The following is a 25,219-nucleotide window of genomic DNA, read 5'->3' as shown; positions in this document are numbered from 1 at the left end:
AGAGGTGCTATGTAACAAGATAAATGGGTGACTTTTGTGTTTAAAAAGTGTCACTCAGAGATCTATGCTTACTGGTTGGCAGGTGTCAGAAAAAGATACTTTCACATGGTAAATAAACAGCCATTTCTATTCGGAAGGCTAAATTCTGTGTCCTCTGTCATTATAAAGCCAGTTATTAATCTTGACAAGTACAGAAGGTACTTTGCAGAAAATAGACATGACAAGGTCCCGAAGTACTAGAGATAGAAGACTTGGCCTCAATAATAAAGTTCACCCATGTCCCTTGAAGTATGGCTGAGCATTTCAGTCTCTTTCAACCCAAACTCTGAAAGTCTGGAAGTCTGTGAATACTGAATAAAAGGCAACTCTGTAGACATGCCGGTAAAAATGGAAACAGCTTATTATATAGACACTTTGTGAGATGTTGTAACATCAACAAAAATAGAACTTACATTTCTACCTTAAAACAATAAAAAGTAACTGATCTTTTATACCATACAATCAACTGTCAGCAAATCACAAGCTGAATTATGTGATAGCACACTCTCATTATTTGGTAAGTGTGCTGTTTTTATTCCCTCTAACCAAGTACAAAAATCTTGTTCAAATTCCCAGCTCAATGTGATAAGTGGACTCAGCAAATAATTAAACATAGAGCAAACAAAAAACTTCATAAATCTCTTTAAGAAGCAACATTTCATCTTGTTCCCAAAACGATCTGTCCACCTCACCCTACCAAAGTGCTGGGATTACTGGTGTGAGCCACTGCACTCGGCCACCATTGGGATTTTGATAAGGATTGTATTGAATCTTTGGGTAGTATGGACATCTTAACAGTATTAGGTCTTCCCATCCATAAACACAAAATGTCTTCCTATTTGTTTGCATCTTTAATTTCTTTTATTAATGTTTTGTAGTTTTCAGTCTTTCACCTTCTTGGTTATGTTGATCCCTAAATATTCTATTTTTTGATGCAAGTGTAGATAAAATTTTTTCTTAATTTCCTATTCCGATAGTTCATTATTAGTTTACAGATACAAAAGTGAGTTTAACACATTGATTTCATATTCTGCAACTTTACTGAATTTGCTTGTTTCAACAGATCTCTGTAGATTCTTTAAGAGGGTTGTCTACATATAAGATCATGTAATCTGCCAAGAGAGATAGTTTTACTTCTTTCTTTCTGATTTGGATCTTTTTTTTTTTTCTTGACTGATTCCTTTTATTAGGACTTCCTTTACTATGTTGAACAGAAGTGGTAAAAATGGCTGTCCTTGCCTTGTTTGTTTCAGACCTCATAGGAAAAGCTTTCAGCTTTTCATCCTTGAGTATGCTGTTAGCGGTGAACTTGTCGAATATGGTTATTGTATGTAGGTAAATTCTTTCTATATCTAATGTGTTTGAGAGTTTTTATTGTGAAAAGGTATTGAATTTTGTCAAATACTTTTTCTGCATCTGTTGAGATGATCATGTTATTTTTAATCCTTCCATTAATGTGATGTATTACATTAATTGATTTGAGCATGCTGAACTATCTTTGCATTCCGGGGATGAATCTCACTTGATCATTGTATATCATCCTTTTAATACGCTGCTGAATTTAATTTTCTAGTGTTTTGTTGAGGAGTTTTGCATCTATATTCATCAGCAATATTTATCAGTAACTTTCTTTAAGTGTCTTTTTCTTGCTTTGGTATTAAGGTAACACTGGCCTTGTAAAATGAATTTGGAAGTACTCCCTCTTCTTCAGTTTTTTGGAAGAGTTTAAGAAGCACTGGTGTTAATTCTTCTTTAAATGTTTGGTAAAATTTACCAATAAACCATCTGATTCTGGGTTTACTTTGTTGAGAGTTTTTTATTACTGATTTCAATCTCATTTGTTATTGGTCTATTAAGCCTTTCTATTTCTTCCTGATTCAATCTTTGGAGGTTGTGTATTTCTAGGAATTTATCTATTTCTTCTAGGTTATCCAGTTTGTCAGTATATAATTATTCATAATAGTCCCTTATGATCCATTTTATTTCTGTAGCATCAGTTGTACCATCTCTTTTATTTGTGATTTTATTTATTTGAGTTTTCTCTCTTTTTTCTTAGGCTTGGCAATAATTTCTTAGATATGACATCAAAAGCACAAATGACAAAAGCAAAACTATACAAGTGGGACTATATCAAAGTAAAATGCATCTGGGAAGCAAAGAAAACATAATACAGTGAAAAGATGATCCATGGAATAGGAGAAAATATTTGTAAACCATACATATGATAAGAGTTTGATAGCCAAAATATTTTAGTAACTCAAATAACTCAATACCAAGAAAACACATAACCCTATTAAAATATTGACAAAGGATCTGAACAGACATTTCTCAAAAGAAGATATGCAAATGGATAACAAGTACATAAAAAATGTTGAACATCACTAATCATCAGGGAAATGCAAATCGAAACCACAATAGCACCTTACATCTATTAGAATAGTTGTTATCAAAAAGACAAAAGAAAACAAGTGTTAGCAAGGATGTAAAGAAAAGAGAACACTTGCACACTGTTGATAAAAATGTAAATTAGGACAGTCATTATGGAAAACTATGAAGCTTCCTCAAAAAATTAAAAATAGAATTACCATATGATCTAAAATTTTCACTTCTGGGCATATATCCAAAGGAAATGAAATCTGTATGTTGAAAAGATATTTGCATTCCATGTTCACTGCAGCATTATTCACAATAGCCAAGATATAGTATCAAATGACGTGTTCATTGACAGATAAATGGATAAAGAAAATGTAGTGGTTGCGTGTATATTATTCAGCCTTTAAAAATAAGTTAATCCTGCCATATGCAACATGTTTGAACCTAGAGGACATAATGCTAAGTGAAATAAGCTAGTTACAGGAAAAAAAATATGGCTGATTCCACTTGATAAGAAATGAAAATAGTCAAACTCATAGAAACAGAGTAAAATGGTAGTTGCCAGGGTCTGAGAAAGGGGAAATGAGGTATTGTTGTTCAGTAAGTATAAAGTTTCAGTTATGTAAGATGAGTAAGTCCTAGAGATTGTCAGTACATACTGTTCCTGTACTTAACAATACTGTATTGTCTATTTAAATTATTTTGAGACTGTAGATCTCTTTAAGTGTTCTTACCATAATAAAAAGTAAATAAAAGCATTACAGCAGATCAAAAATAACACTAAAATTTATTTCAATAATAAATTCTGGTAAAATGTATTTGGCATTTTAATAAGTGAAACAATACTTTTTTTCCAAAAAGACAATGCTTCCCATGGCATCATGAGATCATATCAGGAGATATTCTGGGGTTGCATTTATATGTATCACATGGTGAGCTCAATACCAGGGTTTGGTAAGTTAATTGAAATAAATAAAAAATTTCTATTAACTTATTGAAGAATAATATGTATATAAAAATTGCACATATCATAAATGTAAACCCTGATACATTTTTATAAAAAGTACATCAGATAACCAGCACCCAGCTCAAAAATAAGCATATTATCATCATCCCAGAAGTCCCCTATGTGCCTTCTTCTAGGCAGTAGCTCTCCTACTTCATAGGGTAACAACTATCCTGATTTCTAACACCAAAATAATACTTCTGCCTGTTTTTGCACTTCGTTTAAATGGAATCATATAGTATACATTCTTTTGTGCCTGGAAACCTTATGTTAAGAGATTAACTGATCTTTTCAAATGTAGTTGCAACTACATACTCTCCATTCATTATCATAGCTGATTAGTATTATAGTTGCATTCTTAGATTCTTGTGAATATATTTTAATTTATTAATTGGTTCTTTCTTTGATGGGCAATTGGGTACTTTCCAGCTTTTGTCTGTTACAACTAGTATGACCATGAAACATTCTTGTACAGTTTTTTATGAAAAGTTGCATGCAATTCTCTTTGAGATATATCTAAAAGTAGAACTGCTGGGTCATAGGTTATATATTTATTCAGCTTTAGTAGATACTGCCAAACAGTTTTTCAAGACAATTACCAATACCCACTATCACAGGAAGTGATTCAGGGTTCTGGTTGCTCCACATTCTTGCCGACACTAGGCATTGTCTATATATTTTTTTATTTTAGCAATTCTTGTGATATGTACTAGTATTGAATTATGGGTTTGGTTTTCCTCAGTGATTATATTGAGACCCTTTTTTACATGTTTATTGACCATCTGGATACCTTGTTTTATGAAGAACCTGTTTAAGTCTTTTGCTCATTTTCCCGATGGGATGTGTGTCTCATTCTTATTGATTTGTATTAGTTCTTCATATATTCTGCACTCAAGTCTGGAGTGAGTTTTGTATTCTTAAATCATTCATATGAGATGATATGGCTCCATTACATGAATGTATTAACAACAAAATGTAAGTATTTGAAATTCACTTGACAGATATTTATCAAGCATCCATTATATATGCCAGACACTGTACTAGGCTTTGTGGAAATGAATTATAAGCCTTGACATAATAAATAAATTACAGGCTAGTAACTGCAGAGGTTCAGGTAGAATAAATTTTCACATTTCCTCTATCTCAACACCCAAGCTTATATAATTTCAGAGGCTTTTGACTTCTAAAGGTCTAAAAACCAGCCCAAGAATTAAGGTGTGTTCTTGAACCTAGTCCAATCATTCATACAGCTTTTAATTAAATGAATCAAATTATTGGAAAGCTTTATTATTAGATGTTGTGCTTAGACTTGCTGCCCTAGTATTCTGGATGTTCCACAGTCTCTTATCAATGACAAGGTAATAAAAGAATGAGGATCTTGTGTGGTCTAACTGGTTAGTTTAGGTACCAGGGTTGCAGGAGCAAAGCCAGAAGTGGAAATGTGTCTAAAAACCCACAGGCAAAAGTACATTCTTCAGAGATACCCGGGAAAGAGGCCAGGAAGAGCTTTCTGTCTGGAACCTGGGCTAGCCACAGGATAGGACCACAGTAATTGTTGCTACTACCCTTTCTCTGGGCCCTGCTGCCTTCTAAGCCCAGGTAGCTCAGGCCTCGCTACCCAGTTTGTTTATCATGTTTAAATATCCTTTATGAGTCTCTGCTCAAGCTCACTCAGTGCCCAATTTTCACTAGTACTAAAGAAGGAGAAAATATATCTGGTTGTTAAATCCAAGTAACTCGTATCTTTTTTTGACTCGTCTTTGAGAGCTTCCCCTAGAGTAAGCTTTCCTCCAGAAGTCCCAGTTACAAGCTAATATTAAACTTTACTCATAAATTCTTCAGGTACCTGTATATTCCTAGATAATAAAAACAATACTAGACTATATTCGTTTCTTCATATAAAGCCATACTCTATCATATAAAACATATCACTTCTGGGTTATCACTAGTATAATAAAAAATCAGTTAAAATATTTAAAACATTATTTTTTCATTATAAAAGTATCAATCTGAAACACTTGAAAAATAAAAGTATAGAGAGGTATAAAACAAAATCACCCAAAATCTAACCTGCTCTAGTTTCTGTTAGTATTTTGGCACAATTTCAACTATTTTTTCTATGTATGCTTTTAAGATGTCATTTATTCCTATGTTTGTGCTGTTTTTCAAATTAAATTTATGTCATTAGCATTTTCTTCATGTTAAAAAAGGTCTTAGTAAACCTAGCTAATGACGGTTATATAATATACCATGAAAGAGAGGTGTCATAATTTAACTATGCTCCTACCTTTGGAATTTAGAATTTTTAAAATTTCTTTTACTACAATAAATACTACTGAAGCAAAGACTTTTGTGCAGCAAAAGCTATTTTTAAATTATGGATTGTTTTCCTAAATATATTAATAGAATTAAAATGTAGTATAGAAACATTTTTAAAGACACTATATTTACAAAATACTTTCCAGCAAAGTGTTTCTCAACTTTGTAAGAATGTCTGTTTTGCTTCACCTTCATGAGCATTGGGTATACATCTTTCTGAATATGTTTAAAACATTGTTGATAGATAAAAATGCTAATTGCTTTTACCTATTTTTATTTCCTTTGTTTTTTAGCAAAGCAGATTATTTTAAATTACCTATTAGCCACATGAATTTTCTTATTTCACTTATACATCCATTCATTCAAATATTTATTGAACAACTACTAAGTACCACCCAGTATTCTAGGTATCAGCAAATTATCAGTGAACAAAGCAGGGAAATTCCCTGTACTTATGAAACTAGAGGGAAGATGCATTCTATAAACAAACTACTGTGAAATGTGTCAGGTGGTAAGTTCTACAAAAAGAAAATAAAGTAGGTAAAGATTTAGACAATGAAAAGGATGCTATTTTAGACAGATATCAAGGAAGACCTCTCCCTAATGAAATATCACTTAAGGAGAAATATTTGTAAACATTCTGTTTATTTCCTCCTTTAATTCATTTAAAGGAGTCTGTTCTTTTAAATTGTAAACCAAAAAAGATAGCCAACATTTACAGTATTTGGATCTAACAAAAACTAATTTCTTAAACTTCGTAGGTTTCATGTTCTCTCTTCTCAAATAGTATAATGATTTTAACTAATGGTGGTCCAAACCTACACAGTTAGCTTTTCCCAATAAATAATAATGTGATATTTAAATACAAAGAGAAAATGAACCATTATTTATTTTCTTTTCTTTTTTCTTTCTTTCTCTCTCTCTCTCTTTCTCTTTTTCACTCTCTTTCCTCTCTTTCTTTCCTCTAGTCTGGATGGTAAGCTTGTGCTGTAATATCCTATATCCTATTTCCCATGGAAAAAATGGTGCTAATTAATAGTACTAAATTCATAAGGTTATTGTGAGGATTGCATGAGTTAATTGCATGCTTAGCTTGGTACCTATACATACTAAGTACAGTCATGTGTCACTTAACAATTAAAATATGTTCTAAGATATCCATCATAGTGATTATGTTGTGTGTCAACCTCACAGAGTATACCTACACAAACCTAGATGGTGTAGCCTAATACACACCCACCTAGACTATATCAGATAGCCTGATGCTCCTAGGCTATAAACCTGTACACTATGTTACTGTACCAAATACTGTAGGCAAGCATAACACCATGGTGTTACACAAACACCATGGTAAGTATTTGTGTATCTAAACATATTAAAAAATAGAAAATATTCATTAAAAATATGGTAAAAGATAAAAAACAATATACCTACAGAAAACACTTACCATGAATGGAGGCTACAAGATTGGAAGTTGCTCTGGGTGAGTCAATGAGTGAGTGGTGAGTGTGCCTGGCCATTATTGTCCACTAATGAAGACTTTATAAACACTGTGTACTTAAGCTATGCTAAATTTTTTTTTAAGTCTTTCCTCAATAATAACCTTATTTGACTTTAACATGTTTACTTTATAAATGTGTTAATTTTTTAATCTTTTTTACTTTTTATAATTTTTGACTTTTTGTAATAACCATCAGCTTAAGACACAAATATATTTTACAACTGTAGAAGAATATCGTCTTTCTTTTTATCCTTATTCTATAAGCTTTTTTCTAGATTTTAACTTTTGAAACTTTTCTGTTAAAAACTAAGACAAAATCACACACATTAGCCTAGGCCTACACAGAATCAGGATCATCAACATCACTGTCTTCTACCTCCACATCTTGTCCCACTGGGAGGTCTTTGGGGGCAAGAATACACATGGAGCTGTCATCTTTTATGATAACGACGCCTTTTTCTGAAACACCTTCTGAAGAAACTCATTCCTGAGGCTGTTTTACAGTTAACTCTTTTTTTGTAAGTAGGAGTACACATTAAAAAAATGATTAAAAAGTATAGTATAGCAAATACATAAATCAGTAACATATTTATTAAGTACTTTTCAGTAACACTTATATGATCATTAATACTTGTCATTAAGTATTATGTACTATACATAACTGTTTGTGCTATCCTTTTATACCACCGGCAGAGCGGGAGGTTTGTTTATGCCAGCATCACCACAAACACGAGTAATATGTTATGCTACAACTTTCCAATGACTATGATATCACTAGGCAATAGAAATTTTTTGGCTCCACTGTAATCCTGTGAGACCACGATGGTATGCCATCCCTCACTGACTAAAAGGTTACATGGTGAATGACCGTACTAAATAAAAATTTCAATATTTTCACTATTAACATAATCATCACCATATAATACTCAACTGGGCAAAGCCGCCCAGACTTGATTCTCACCTTCCTCTTGCATTGATTTCTTGCAAATCAAGAAATGAGATGTCAGAATTTGATTATGATGTTGGCTGCCATTTAAAATTATAGCTGTGTATATATCCAGTCTACTTCCAAATTTTTTTTGTGTAAACGAGCATCATTTGAAAAGTTCAAGATTTATAGTTGACTCTTAAACAACATGAGCTTGAACTGCACAGGCCCATGTGTATGCAGATTTTCTTCAGCCTCTGCCACCCCTAAGACAGAAAGACTGACCTGACCTCTTCTTCCTAGTCCTCAGCCTACTCAATGTGAAGATGAAAAGGATGAAGGCCTTTATGATGATCCACTTCCACTTAATGAAGAGTAAATATGTATTTTCTCTTTCATATGATTTTCTTAATAACATTTCTTTTCTTTAGCTTACTTTATTGTAAGAATATGATATATAACACATACAACATAAAAACTATGTCTTAATTGACTTTGGTCAACAGTAGGCTATTAGTAGTTAACTTTGGGAGAAGTCAAACATTACATGCAGATTTTCAACTGCATAGGGGTTGGTACCACTAACTTCCATGTTGCTCAGGGGTCAATTCTATACTGAATTTAGTCTTGCCCTATTTTGCAGTCCTCTGAAAAGCCATGCAAACTTGCTGGGAATCCAGAATTAATCAAATATAGAGTTCTGTGGGTTGCAGGAACTTTTAACTATCACACACAAAAACACTAACAAAAAATTAAGTGGGAGAGATCCAAGATGGCTGATTACTAGCAGCTCAGGATTGTAGCTCCCAGTGAAAGTGCAGAGAATGAGAGGACGCCACACTTTCAGACGAATTTCTGTTGCTTACGAACCAGGAGATTCCCAGCGGAGGAGCCCCATGGGTCACCAGCGCAACTCTTGTGGCTGGCGTGGTGGTTCTTGGTGCAGAGTAAACAGGACTGGGTCCCCTTTCGGTCAACGTTTGGAGTTCCAGGAAGGCAGAGTCACCTATTCAGCTGATTGAAAAGGGGACTCAAGAAGGAAGCCAGAACAGAGATACCTGGGCAGAAAAGCACCATGAATTTTAATGCTGCTGTTTTAGCCAGTGCAGTGGGTTGCTTAGATTCCAGCACTGGGAATCAACAAGTTGGACGTCCACTCAGAGACCTAATTTGAGAGACGGTAATTACAAAGACGACAGGTGGATAAATTTACAATGACAGGAAAAAACCAGCATAAAAAGGCAGAGAAAACCCAAAATCAGAATGCCTCTTCCTCTACAGGGGATCACAGTTTCTCATCAACAAGGGAACAAGGCCTGATGGAGAATGAGTGCATTCCATTAACAGGTTTAGACTTCAGAAGGTGGATAATAAGGAACTTCTGTGAGTTAAAAGAACATGTTCTAGCCCAATGTAACGAAATTAAGAACCTCAACAAAAGGTCTGATGAAATCCTAATGAGAATAGACAATTTAGAGAGGAATATAAGTGAATTAATGGAACTGAAGAATACAATACGAGAACTCTGTGAAGTATGCACAGGTCTTAACAGTTGAATTGATCAAGCAGAAGAAAGGATATCAGAGGTCAAAGACCAATTTAATTAAATGAAACGAGAAGACAAGTTTAGAGAAGAAAGAGTAAAAAGGAATGAGCAAAGTCTCCAAGAAATGTGGGACTATGTGAAAAGACCTAATTTACGTTTGATGGGTGTACCTGAATGTCATGAAGAGAATGAATCCAAGCTGGAAAATATTCTTCAGGATATTATTCAGGAAAACTTTCCTAACCTAGTAATGCAAGACAATACTCAACTTCAGGTAATACAGAGAACACCACAAAGATATTCCTCAAGTAGGGAAACCCCAAGACACATAATGATTAGATTCACCAGGGTTGAAATAAAGGAGAAAGTTCTAAGGGCAGCTAGAGAGAAAAGTCAGGTTACCCATAAAGAAAAGCCTATCAGACTCACAGCAGGTCTCTCAGCAGAAACCCTACAAACTAGAAGAGAGTGGGGGTCAATATCCAATATCCTCAAAGAAAAGTATTTTCAACCCAGAATCTCATCTCCAGCCAAACTAAGCTTCATAAATGAAGGAAAAATAAAACTTTTCACGAACAAGCAAGCACTCAGAGATTTCATCACTACCAGGCCTGCTTTACAAGAGCTTCTGAAAGCAGCACTATACACAGAAAGGAACAACCAGTATCAGTCATCCTAAAAACTTACCAAAAGGTAAAGAGTATCTCCATAATGAAGAATCTATATCAACTAATGGGCAAAATAGCCAGCTAGCATTAAACAATATTAAACTCACAAATATCAATATTAATCCTAAATTTAAATGGATTAAATGCCCCAATCAAAGATGCAGACAGGCAAATTGAATAAAAAGTCAAAACCCATCAGTTCGCTGTATCCAGATCCATCTCATAAGCAAGGACACACAAAGACTCACAACAAAGGGTTAGTGGAAGACTTATCAATCAAATGAAGAGCAAAAAAAACCAGGAGTTGTAACTTTCATCTCTGACAAAATAGACTTTAATAATAACAAAGACTAAAAGAAACAAGGACATTACATAATGGTAAAAGGATCAATGCAACAACAGAAGTCAATAATCATAAATATATATGCACCCAATATAGGAGCACCCAGATACATAAGACAAGTTTTCCATGACTTATAAAGAGACTTGGACTCCTGCACAATAATAGCGGGAGACTTTGACACCACATTGTTAATATTCGACGGATCAACGAGATAGAAAATTAACAGGGACATCTATGATTTGAACTCAGACCTGGAACAAGTAAACTCGGTGAATATTTATAGAATTCTTCACCCCAGGTCCACAGAACATACATTTTTCTTTCTTTCTTTCTTTTTTTTTTTTTTGGAGAGAAGGAGAGGAAGAAAAAGAGGGAGAGAGAACAGGAATATTGCTTTATTCTAAAAATGGGTATTAATAATTGCCGATCAATATTTTGTGTAAAGTGGAGAATGTATATTTTCTGTATTTAAAGTGGAGAGCTCTATAAATATTTATTAAGTTTACTTGTTCCAGATCTGTGTTCAAGTCCTGGAAATCCTTATTAATTTTCTGTCTCGTTGAGTCTAAATCTCTTTATGGGTCTTATGTACCTGGGTGTTAGGATCGTTAGCTCTTATTGTTGCATTTATCCTTTTACCACTGTATGTTTGTTGCTTTGAAATCTATTTTATCAAATGAGAGAATTGCAACTCCTGATTTTTGTTTATTTATTTATTTTTGCTCTCCATTTGATTGGTAAATTTTTCTCCAACCCTTTGTTTTGAGTCTTTGTGTATCTTTGGATATAAAATGGGTCTGGATGTAGCGTACCGATAGGTTTTGGCTGTATCTTTTGATTGCGGGATTTAGTTGATTTAAATTTAGGGTTACTGCCATTCGATGTTAACTGGCTATTTTATCCATTCGTTGATGTAAATTCTTCTTTATGTTGATGCTCTTTACTTTTTGGTATATTTTTAGAAAGGCTAATACTGGTTGTTCCTTTCTATGTGTAATGCTTAGTGTAATGCTTACATTTTTCTCAGTATCACATTACACCTATTTTGAAAGTGACCACATAATTGGAAGTAAATCACTCTTCAGCATTTGCATAGCACTTCACAGACTTAAATAAATATTGGTCGGCTGTTTGTTTTTTTCTTCCCTTATTCCTTCCTGTCTGCACTGTTAAGCACAATTATCGGCATAAAGGAGGTTTTTGATGCCTATTTTTGGATTGCATTCCAGCCTGGGCAATAGAGCGAGACTCCTGTTCTCTCTCCCCACTTCTCTTTCTCTTTCTTTTTTTTAAAAAAAAAAATTAAGTGAAAAAAAATAACTGGACCAGAAAATAACTGGACCAGAGTGGAAGAAATGCATGACATTTATTTATTCAAGTATTTATTGAGTTGCTTTCCTTATTATCCCTTCATTTCTAAATCATCAAATCTTATTGCTTTGTCTCATAGAGAATCTCTTTGACAGGAAATGTAAATTTTCAAATCTGCTGTTTCCTCACTACTTTCACTATTATGGCTTTATTGACTCTTAATTTTAAAAATATACAACAGAAGTAACTAGAAATACTTCTTCTCTCACGTTTTTCCTAGTATTCCTGTTTTCCTTTCCACTCTTTGTCCTAAATATGGACATTGCCTCTCTTACTCTTTGCCCTAAACGTGGACATTTAAAGTCACTACCTTACAAAAGACTGATTTAAATTTTTTCTACATCATCTTTTAAATACTAGGAAAACATCTTAAATCTGCAAGTCAATAAAAATACTTCAAGGCAAAGACCAGGTAACATTAGCAATCAACATTCATCATGACATGCTTGGCACAAAATATTTTCTTAATGAATTATCCATCAAGATGTCAGATAAATTAATTGACATAGAATTTTCTAAAAGAAAGTAAAAGAAGAAGGACATAGTTAAGTACCCTGGATACTAAAGGAAATCAATAGGCACTGAGAGAAGGGCTGCAATAATTCTCATGGCTCCTTTCCACTTTCTAGTGCTCCATAAATCTAGTATTTTGTTGTCTCTACCTCATATGCTTTAATTATGCTTCTGAGAAAGTAGATTGCATAAGTTGACTTCAGATCCATTTTGGCTTTTGAGTTCCAAATGGGAATTTATATTAATAAAACAATCTGCAATATTACATTACATCAACTTTATCACCCATGTTCCCCTTCTTCCTCACCCTCCAGAAGTAATACAGACACTAATAATCTGGCCACTGAGAGTTTGGACTTTTTAAAAGGAGAACCGATTGTACCACTTACTTTCAGATGTTGAGTATGAAACAACATACTCAAGTGAAACATTTCACTTGAAAATGCTATCTTCCTACTCTTCAACTGCCCCACCTAATGGCAAGAGGTATGAATGACAGCCATATTCTGGATCCCATAGTTGAAGAAACCCAACAATAGTTTTTCAGATCTTTGCAAACTTGTAGCCTTATGATTGAAACATGCATATTGTCCCCTTACCTTCAAGCCCTGCACTCCACTTATTTACAGTGCCTGAATTCATGCCACTTTCAAGCTTTTTAATTGTTTATAATGACAACATTTTGTCATTATAGATGAAGAACTGTGGTGAAGTTTACTGAGATAACAAAGGCTTAGCACATTCTCATTCTATTTAGCATTAGAGAAGACCACAGAAATCATCCACCTTCCACTATCCCTATTTTACAGAGGAGAAAACTGAGATGCAATGAGGTAAAATGATTTTTCTAGAAATTACATACGTCTCTAGTGGCAGAACCTTATCTTCAAGAAAGATGCTTATTCTTCAGACTGCTGCCCCCACCCCCAAAAGCATCGACCTACCACCATTTTCTGATAATTAAATTCTTCCAGTATTTTACTTTTAACAAGAGGAAAGTGATAGTATTCCCTTTAATAAGCTCAAGGGAAAACAGTGGGGATGGGGGCCTTTTGAAAAGTTAGAACCTTGAGTTGGAAAACTCAGAATATATACCAAACAAAATTAAGTACATTATTGTAAAAGAGACGTCAGCAAAATAGATTTATCTAGCATGCCCCTTATATGGAAGATTAGTATAGTGAGTAAATTGTTAATGCTTTCCAGAGCCCAGGGTTTGGTGTCCATAACTAAAATTGACCATGTTTCTTATAAACGTTGTCCCTATTCTTCCACGTCAACTAAGAGTTGGGCTCTTTCTGTCTCAGCAGCTGAGACAAATTATATTGTATCTCTAAGGGGGTTGGGATTTGCTTTGCTTTGAGCCATTTGCTTTGTTGTTATATCATTTGGGTTGTTTGGGGGTTTTGTGTATTTCTTTTATTCTTGGTAGTAATATTTGATCTACAAAATCCAGACTTACCTCCTAATTCTAAAAGGCAGTGTTAGTCACAGTGTAGCCTTCAGACCATTTACATCAGAATCACCTGGGGAGCTTGTTTTACTGTGGCAATTCCTGGAGCCCTTCCCAGATATCCTAAATCAAAAGTCTCTTGGGATAAACTTCAAGAATATGTATTGTAAGCAATCATTCCTAATAATGTTAATGCATATTAAATTATAAGACTCTGACAGGAAGAAAAAAAAAAGATTCTACCCAACCACAAATGGCAAAGGAAGAAATTAATTTTCCCTTATGCCAGAAAGCCCAACTCTTGGCACCCCTTTTACCCCTTTTACAGACGTAGTTTGCAGAACTCCTTAAATTAATGAGAGGTTTCATTAGCAGAATTTAAAATGTTTTGTTCCTAGTCCCTGTCCTGAGAACAAATTACACAGAAACACAAACAGATGGTTTTCAGTTATCTGTTTTTTAAACAATCTAAGTTAATTGAAAAGCACAATGTGTTATTATCAAATAACTGCTGTACCAAAACCCTATCAAATTAAAATTCAAGGTCATTTTGAGGGAAGGAAAAAGAGGTATGTGGGCTTATGCATCTCTTGTTAATTGAAAGCCTGGGCTAACTCCTGAGCTAGTTATGTTGTTTCATAAACTGCTTTGGTCAGGTACTATAAAACAGAAGTGCATTTCCTCTTTCCCTTTCTCATTGTTATTCTCTCTCTGCTTTTTCCATTTCTATCCCTATTTTCTTGCCTATTTATTAATCTGTATCTTTACCTCTTGAGAAATTTATTGAATCCATTTTTACATATTATTTTTCCATTTTAGCTATACACCATTCACTTCCGCTGAGCAACTTGGTTTCCAGAGCAGCCTTTCCACACTTATTTTATCTTCCCTCTTTCTAATAGGAAATCTGGTTTTACATTTACCCAAATGCAGAGGCACTTGTGAGTCTGATCCTACAGACAGCAAAGGTAGACTGACAAGTAACTGGCTGATTCCAAATTATACCATATCTATTCTCTTCAATGATTATAATACTGTGCTCATCACTTCAGGAATGCACAAGGCTCAGTTGCAGCACTGCCCTGGAAACTAGTTAACCATACTGAAACTTCTTTATGGGTGTGCCCTTAAGTAGCACTGTCAAATCTGTAAGCTTATTTCCTCCAACCTTTCATATAAGGAGGCACTGTTTTTCACCATTCCCAATCTCCCCTACCACACCAAGCCTTGAGTAAAGCAAGAAAGGGGCAAGATCTGGAAAGCAAATACTGGCTTTGAATAGAAAAGAAACCTGGCCCACTAGCTCCAGGACAGCCCCATTGCTTTGCTGGAAATCTGTGCACACCACAAAGGAGGTGATGATACTGGAGAGGAAAGAATTCCAGCAGAAACCATCTGGTAAAGCCTGATATATCAGTTGGGGATTCTTTTCTAGCAATGAATGCATCATTTAAATATATTAACCTCAAAATGCCACACAGCTGTCTTTAATACCACTTAGACTCTTAATAGCTATTTATTCTTCATTTTGTTCTATTAATCCTCTCTTTTATAACACTTTGTTTTTAAGGAAAATAATTTAATAAAAATAAATTTGTCTCAAACTGTCAATATGATGATAAATCAAGCAATAGATTGGGATAGTAATGATAAAATTGTTACTAAATTATCAATAATAATTCTAAATATCAGGTAAAAAGGAAAACCAAGGATACAAAGTATTCAAAACAAATCCATTATTTACAACTAACAGGAAAACTATTCAGAGGCACTAGTCAGCAAGTAAACCTGGATTAAAAATAGAATTTTCCAGAAATCTGAGTGGAATATGCCTTATGTTACAAAAACTCAAAACCTAGTGAGATCTGAAGTTAATTATTTTCCTTTTCTCCTTCCATTCTATTTAAGCAATTAAAAACCTATACTTCCACAAAAAAGATGGATTCTTCAGTAAATGGTGCAGAAACAAGAGGATATCAGTTTGAAAAAATATATGTGGCTGAATATCTGTGTCACCACTTGTAAGTAAATATGTTGATTATTGAATAAAAATACTAAATGTTAAAAAAAATGAAAACATACTCACAGAATCATCTAGTCAACATGGAGCTTGCAGTCAAGGAAAATGTAATGGAAACTTTGGCTCCATTAATTATGCTGGGATTCCTAAATAATTGTAGGAGGACATGAGCTGGTTTTGTTTTGTTTCTTGACATTCTGTCAATTAAGTATACATTTTTCAAATACAAAATGATGTTTTGAAGTATTCTACATTGTGGAATGGTTAAATCTAGTTAACTAACATGTATTACCTCACATAGTTATCACATTGTGGTGAGCATTAATACCCACTCTTCTAGCATTTTGCAAGAATACAATATATTGCCATTAATTACAGTCACCATGCTCAGAAACAAATCTCTTGAATTTATTCCTCCTAATTAAAATGTTGTATCCTTTGACCATTTGTCCAGTCCCCCTGCCCCAACCTGTCTAGCCTCTCCACCATTTTCTTCTTTATTTATATGAGATCAGCAATTTTAGATTCTATATGGGTGTGGTAATACAGTATTTCTTTTTTTATACCTGGCTTATTTCACTTAACATGAGGTTCTCCAGATGGATGATTAAGGTGATTCCATATCTTGGCTGTCATGAAAATAGTACTGCAATAAACGTGGATCACTGTGTGTTCTTGGCACAAAACTCAGTTGGCTACAAATGTGTGGATTTATTTCTGGGTGCTGTATTCTGTTCCATTGGTCTATATGTTCGTTTTTATGCTGCATCATGCTGCTTAAGCTAGTTTAGGTTTGTAGTGTATTTTGAAGTCAGGAAGTGCAATGCCTCAAGCTTTGTGCTTTTTCCTCAAGATTAATTTGGCTATTCAGGTTTTTTATAAGTCCAGTATGAATTTAAAAATTTATTTCTGGAAGAATGTCAATAATATTTTGGTAGGGATTGCACTGAATCTGTAGATCATTTGGGGCATTATAGAAATTTTAACAGTATCAATTATTTCAATCCATGAACATGAAATATCTTTCCATTTATTTGTGTTCTCTTCAATTTCATATCTATATAACATTACTATATATTATACATAATTATATAATTAATATATTAATTACGTAATTAATATATTAATATAATAATTAATATAACAGGTGAAGTGAGTCCCTTGAGGGAAGAATATAATTGGTTCATTTTTTTTAAATCTATTTTTGTGTGTCTTTTGATTGCAGAATTTAATCCATTTACATTTATGGTTCATTTACAGATAAGAACCTAGTACTGCTATTTTCTTTATTGTTTTCTAGTTGTTTTATAGAGCCTTTCTTTCTTTATTCCTCTTTTAGTGTCCTTCTTTGTGGTTAAGTAATTTTCTCTAGTAGTGTGTTTTGATTCCTTGCAATTTGTGTTTTGTGTGCCCATAATAGGTAACTTCCTTTGAAGTTACCATGAGGCTTATAAAAAACACTTTATATTTTTAACAGGTGATTTTAAGCTAACAAATTAACATGGATTGCAAAAGAAAAAAAAATTAATCATTTACCTCATTTTCCCAAGCACATTTTGAGTTTTGGTGTCACAATTTACATCTTATTATACTGCATGTTCTGTAACAAATTGTTGTAGTTATTAGTTTTACTAGTCTAGTATTTTAACCTTTATACTAAAGAGATAAGTGATTTAAACACCACCATTACAATATTAGAATATTCCAAATTTGACTATGTACTTTCACCAATGAGTTTTGTACTTATAGATGTATTTGTGTTACTACCATTAATACATGTTTTTGTGTTATTATCATTCTTTTATTTCAACTTGAAGAACTTCATTAAGCATTTCTTTTAAGACAGGTCTGGCAATGATAAACTTATTCAGCATTTAATTTCCTGGGAAAGTATTTATTTCTGAAATACAGCTTTTCTGTGTATAGTATTCTTGGCTGGCATTTTTTTCCTTCAGTGCTTTTAATATATCACCCAGTCCCTCCTCATCTGTAAGGTTTTTGCTGAGAAGTCTGCTGATAGACTTATTAAAATGCCCTTATGTGTTATTTACTTCTTTTCTCTTGTTGATTTCAGGGCCCTCTCTTTGTCTTCAATTTTTGAGATTTTATTGTAATATGTATTGAATAGTCTTATTTTAACTGAATTTGACTGGAAATCTTTGACCTTCCTGTACCTGAATACTTACTTCTTTCTCCAGATTTGGCAAGTTTTCTTCTTTTATGTCTTTAAACAAGATTTCTACTTCTTTGTTTTTCCATTCTAAACACCAAATAATTCAAACATTTGCTTTTTTGATGCTGTCACATAAATCTCATACCCTTTCTTCATTCCTTTTCATTGATTTCTCTCTTTCAACTGTATATTCTCAAATAACCCTGTGTTTAAGTTTATAGATTCTTTCTTCCGCTTGGTCAAGTCTGCTGTTGATGCTATTTCATTTTCCATTTTGTTCATTGTATATTTTAGCTCTAGGATTTCTGTTTAACTTTTAAAATTATTATTTCAATTTTTCTGGTTCTTATTATGGGTTACTTAATGTTCTCCTTTTTTAAAAAATTGTTTATCTGTCATTTCTCAACATTCACTAAGCTTTCTTAAACAGTTATTTTGAATTCTCTGTCAGAAAGTTCACACATCTCCATGTCTTTAGGTTCAATCACTGGCACTTTATTTCGTCCATTTGGTGACATCATGTTTCCCTGATTATATCTGATGTTTGAGGACATGTATCGATATCTGCACATCTAAAGAAGTAAATACTTATTCCAATCTTTATAGACTGGCTTTGTCTAGGAATGGTCTTCAACAATAAATCTGTCCAGAGATTCTGAGCAGACCTACTGGCATGATCCCTCTGTTGAAGACTACTGTGGGCATTGCAGCCTTAAGGGGTACTCTTAGCCTGGGACTGCTGCCTGTGCAATCAGGTGCAAAGCCCTGCGATATAGACATTTTCTGTGTTAGGTTGCAAACCACTCTGGCTAGACTCAATGATACTGATAGGCAAAGTGTGGACATACTGAAGGAACAGCTGAAACCCAAGAGAGCTAATCAAGACTTATCAAAGTTAAAAGTAAAATCTTTTGAAGAAGAATGTTATCCTAGATAGGGGTTTAGAGCAGACTTTCCACTGGCATAGTAATTTCAGAAGGAAGACTTTAATGCCTCCATTCTTCCAATTCTATCATCTCTGTGTTTTCTAATTCTTCACTGGAAATAACTAAATAACTATCCCTCTGTAGGCTCTACTTTCCCTCACAAGATACCATGAATCTCTCCATGCTGCCCTTCTTCTGTGAACCCTCTTCTGAGTAGGCAGGCTGCATAGTCATATATATTTATATAGTTGTCTCTTGGTATCCATGTGAGATTGGTTTCAGAACTTCCAGAAAATACCATGAATGCTCATGGCCCTGACATAAAATGGCAGAGTATTTGAATGTAACTTACACATATCCTCTTGTGTACTTTAAATCACCTAAAGATTATTCATAATATCTAACACAATGTAAATACTACGTAAATAGTTATACTGTACTTTTTAGGAAATAAGGACAAGGAAAAGTCTATACATATTTACCACAGATGATTTAAAAAATACTTTAGATCCACAATTTGCTGAATCCACAGATGCAGAAATCATGAATATGAGGGCTGATTGTGCGTGTCTAGGTATGTGTTAGTACATATTTACTAATATGGCTGTACTTCATGCAACATAATGATTTAGAAGAAAAAAGAACAAAAGAATGCAATTGTTTCTCAGTATACCACTAGAGCTTTTGTTGTTGTGCTTGTTATTACTACCTTTTTCATTTTGTTCATTGTATTTTTTAACTATAGGATTGTGCATTCTTTTTCTCTTCTATAAGATCACCTATCATAATATAAATAGACAGCTCACCATGGAGAATTATTAATCTTCAAGAACTATTTCAAATAGCTATCCTTGAAGCATCTAGTATATTTGAAAGGAAATTTGTTTGTTAAGGTTAGGGGAAAAGGGAAAAAACTTAAGAATGTTCTAAAACATGAGCAAAATTATCCTTAATCTTGCAATAGAAGATCCTCACTAGACAAAATAGAAAAATGAGGAAACATTAAAGAAAAGGATCAAGTACATTTTTTACAACACAAAAGATGTACCTTCGTGTTTATTATTATTTAAACTTTCATGTATTTATATACTGTTTAGGAGTTTTCAAAATTTCTTAAATGAATTTGCTCATATTTTTTTCAACTGAAATATTTAATTCATCCTAATCTAACCTCTTCCCTCACAAAGAGCACAACAAATTTTTTTGCTGGGGTTAGTGTCTGATAGAATTCATTGCTACTATAGAATAAACAAAGAGAAAAGTTGAATAAAGGTAAGAGATGAAGAAATGAGACAGTTGTCTAACTCTATTTTTTAATTCATTTATTAATCCACAAGCAATTAATAGTAACACAAAGTTTTCATTAATTCCTTATTAGTTAGGACATATTTATGCTGGGTTAGATACAGGCATGCAACCATTCCAGGTCTAAATAAACTAAATATACTCTGTTCCCCTTTATTACTGCAGAAACAGATTCTTTTAAAAAGTGAGAGAATGCAATAACAAGAATTTTTAAAATCCATTAATTTTCATTATTCTTGATTTCAGCAAAATTTTCTATCACTTAAGTTTTGTGGACCCTCAAATTATATTTAGTTTGCATTATCCACACAAAAAGCCTAAAAACCTCAATTTCACAATAGTTCCCAGAAAATTGCTCACAGTTTTACTCTATCCTCTGCATTTTTCTTTCTTTTCTGATGCCATTTTCTTTCTCATAAATTATATTGACCATGATCTTTCCAGAGTCTAATTTGGATTAAATATTATAATTATTTTAATTTCAGGAAAGAAGAAAATTTACATAGCAGTAAGGAATAGGCAATCTAGAATATTATGCCACCAGATGGGTAAAATGGTACTGTGTTAGACACTAACATGCTTCATCTAGTTTATTTTTCATAATCTGATGATGTAGTCATTATCACCTGTATTACTCTGGATGAGTCAAATAAGGCTCAGCTTAGTAAAGTAATAATGGCTAGTAACTAATAGGCTAGCCTTTGAACATTGATCTACATAATTCCAAGGATACAGAGTAAAAGGGAACAAAGAAAAAAAGAGGGAAAAGAGAGTGAACATATCTTGGGTAAGGATTTGAAAATTTTCCATTTAAATGCCTTCTCCATTACCTGATAAAAGTGTTTTCTTATCTACAAATAATAATAATAACACGGCCCAATGTACAAGGTTGTTATGAGTTGCAAACAAAGTAATGTTTCTGAAAATGACTTTGTAAACTGAAAAGCACTGTACAAATGTTTTATATAGTATTATCATAATGAGGCCTCTGTACACACAATAAAGAGCACTTGATTAGAGAATTACAGTAATCCAGAAAAAATCATGAGGAGAAACACAATAATGACATAGATGGTATGCAATGACATAATAGAAGAAACAACAGAAGAGAACATCTTACTAAATTACAGAAAACTATTGAGTCAATTCTGAGAAGACATATATCTCTGACTGTTTAATTTCTAGTATTGATAATGGAAATGATGAAATTTCCAATAGTTTACTTTTAAAGAGGAGAACAAGATAGGGAAGCTTAAGTGAAAATAACCATAAAATCTGTCATACGTAAAGTATAATAATCTAACCATTAAAATATGTTCAAGTTTGGGATCAAAATATGTATCTGGCAGCACAGAGTTATACTTGTTGAAATAAAGAAACCATTTTCTAGATAATTCAAAATCACCTTACCACGGGAAGTTAAAATATAGTGGAATTTTTTTAGCAAATAATAGTCCATGTACCAAAGGTAGAATGAACACATTGTCATTTGTTGATGTGTACATCGGCTGGATAGCCAGACAGTTAGGCAAAAGTAGTATACACAAATCAAACTTTGTGGCTCCTTTGTAAATGCAAGGTGATGAACTATATGAGAGGATTGCAATTGTTTTTGGAGAGAGAGAGAAAAATAAACCATATTTCTAGGTTGATACAGTTGATTCTTAAAATTGTGTTGTTCTAAATATGCAGAGAGATACTATTTACTGAAAGGGAACATTGATGAAGGCTATTATGAGTTTTTAGAATTCATTTTAGTTCTACTGAAGTACAAGGTAGAAACAAATTGAAAATTGATCATAGAAACAATGAAAGCTCAATTTAAACAAAATATAAAACAGAGAATATTTTGTTTTTCAATTAAAATATTAAATAATTTTTAATATTTTAATATTTAACAAGTTTTCTATTAAATATTAAAATGCATTGATCTGAGGTAGAAGGAAGGGTTAACACATTCAAAGAGTGACTGAATAAAAGCTCTTGCTATTCTGAAACTCATATATGCTTTGTAAATACTTTTTCCACAAAGGATTGAAACCTATCCCACTGTAGATTTAGGTCTAGTGAAATCTGAATGACCATCCTCTAATTAGATTTGGGAAGATATGTTCAAAATGTCATAAGGCCTGTATGGCCTCTTATCTTAGAGAAATCGGTATTTGCATAGGTGCCGTCTTACAAGCTATTTAAAGTTATAAAAAAGAAACTGAATAATGTGTTTCATATCCACATCCAGACAGAAGGTCTAAAATTCACTTTTGAGCAAAGTATTTCCATATACTAATTTTAAGGTTTTAAAATGATTTCACTTTTCAGTTTTATTATTAAAACCTACATAAAATGTTGGGACTTTTTCCTCATATTCTATAATTTCAAAAATGTATGTTTTAGGTATTCTAGACATAAGTATCAGCTCCTTTGTGTACTTTACACAAAGTACTTAGTTTATCAAAAAACCAGGAATAATAATAGTATCATACAATAGTTACATAAAATATTAGTGCCATAGAATAGTTTTGAGAATTAAATGAGTAAATATACATATATATGTTGGCTTTGGTAAGGCCCTCAATAAATGTTGATCACAGCATATTGTATCAACCAAATTATTTTATGAATTAATTTGAAATAGCATAGCCTTATGCCAAGCACTTTAGAATACACACACACACACACACACACACACACACACACTACACAAAATATTTGAATGTATTCAGATTTCTGTGAGCAATACAATAAACAAAGCCATCTCCTCACATAACAATGGGACATTTAGAGCCCTTCCCAGTATTTCTGAGAAATACCTCCAAAGGGAGAGGTACTTCACCAAGCCTAATTATTTGTCACAGCTTCCTCTGCATAGTTATTCCAATTCCACAGTCATCATTACTTTTACTCTGCCCTCAGTACCTTTCTTTCCTGTTCTGTCTCAAGTAGGAACACAGCCCTTCTTTTCCCATCGAGAGGCAAAATTGTTACAATGCTGTTATGATTACAAAAGTTTAAAGAAAGGGTTGAGGGAAAAAAAGCAGACAAATCTTTAAAACTGGTTACTAGAATTCATTCATCCTAAAATGGCTTTAATCAGGCCATCTCTGCTACCGGGACAATTGGTATTTCCTTCTCCTAAGCCCTATCTGCTGCCACATGGCTCTATCCCTGCAGAAGCTTTCTTTTATCTATTCACTTACCAGAGTCCTCCAAAGCACTGCCTCTCCCCAACCTTTATCTCTTGAGCAGTCAGGGGACAAGTTTAAAAAATCTTAATACTTTATTATGCAAAAGAGTTTACCTTCCTTGTGATTTAAGAAAGGATAGTAGGGATCCCCAATAAGCCTCCATTCATAAAATGTCTTCCTAAACAAAAAATCCATTTTCTGTCATATTGTAGAATGCAAAAATATCTACAGTTTACAATATAACATTGTTATTTAACTGTGAGGATAGTTATAAATATAGACACTTGACTATAAATATGTTTATTTCTCTCCAGTAGGCACATGGTATAACAGATACATTAGTATATAAGTGATGCCTACAGTTATATTTATGTCAGTTCCATGGTTTAGAGACCAAAGTAAGGAATTTGGAATCAGAAGAACTGAAGGACCTCTGTGCTTCACCATTACTAGGTGTGCAATCTTGACTAACTCAATCTGTCTAAGGCTCATTTTGAGACTCCAAAGGCTCATTTTGAGTCTCTGTAAAATGAGGATAAGTATAACTGCCTTTCCTACCTCTTAAAGTTTCTATAAAGAAAAAAAAAAAAACAGGAAAATGTTGTAATGGTATATAGGAAAATATTGTAATGGTATATGGAAACTTGAAAGCATTTTGCAATTCTAAATTATTATTGTTATTCTTATTAGTCACATTAGCACATATATTAGACTTTAATTCCATTTGACATCTGGTATAATAAATAATCTAACATTTCATCTAATCAGCCTTTGCTATAATTATTCCTTAAAAATAATGAATTATGAATGATGGCTGTAATAGAAATTATACACACACAATCAAGATATACCTTATTATGAATTCAGTATCTAAAGATGATCTTTAATCAGAAGCAGTTGTGTAAAGATACAGATTTAAAACACTTAGTACACTGTTAATAGAAAAAAAGTAGAGTTGCTACAGAACAGATAATAGAGCAAATGTCAGCAGATTCCATATATACTACATAATTTTACTACTTCTCACTACTGTGGTATATTATAATGAGACCCATCTTGGGAAGAAAAAATAAGGTGATCCCCAGGGCATTGGTAGAAAGAGAAGTCAAGCTGGGATGAGAAGTACTCAGAAATATATACCCCACAATACATGCAGTAACACCTATTGCTTGTTTAGAAACTGGGAGGGATAATGAGTCTGGAGCTAAGGAAGGTTCACAGGGCTCTGCTTTAGGCAATCCATAGCTGAGGCAGTAAATATAATAGAGAGTATTTAGAATATGAAGCAGTATGTTTAAAGATGAGGAAAAATAGTGAATGGATCTAGTTCAAGAAATGTTGTGTAGATGTTATGAATGTTCAGCAAGTACTTGATTAGAGTTCTAAGCCTAAAACCAGAAATATGAGAATATGGAAAATGAGAGATTCAAATAGAAGATAGTTAAGACAGGAAAGGAGATATCTTATGATCTTTAAGGTGTTTTCATAGCTTAAAATATTATATGAGCCAATGACTGAATCTTGGGGAACAGCATAGTTTAAGGAGCATG

The 25,219-nt window shown here is 33.2% G+C and overlaps 1 protein-coding gene across 5 annotated transcripts in view; it reads right to left on the bottom strand.

The window, feature by feature from the left end:
- PDE4D (phosphodiesterase 4D) overlaps positions 1 to 25,219 on the bottom strand; it is a 1,594,380-nt gene that overhangs the window by 1,219,699 nt on the left and 349,462 nt on the right. The window lies entirely within an intron of this gene.

This window comes from Callithrix jacchus, chromosome 2 (genome assembly GCF_049354715.1).
Source record: "Callithrix jacchus isolate 240 chromosome 2, calJac240_pri, whole genome shotgun sequence".
Lineage (NCBI taxonomy): Eukaryota > Metazoa > Chordata > Mammalia > Primates > Cebidae > Callithrix > Callithrix jacchus.
This window is presented reverse-complemented; position numbering and strand designations above follow the sequence as displayed.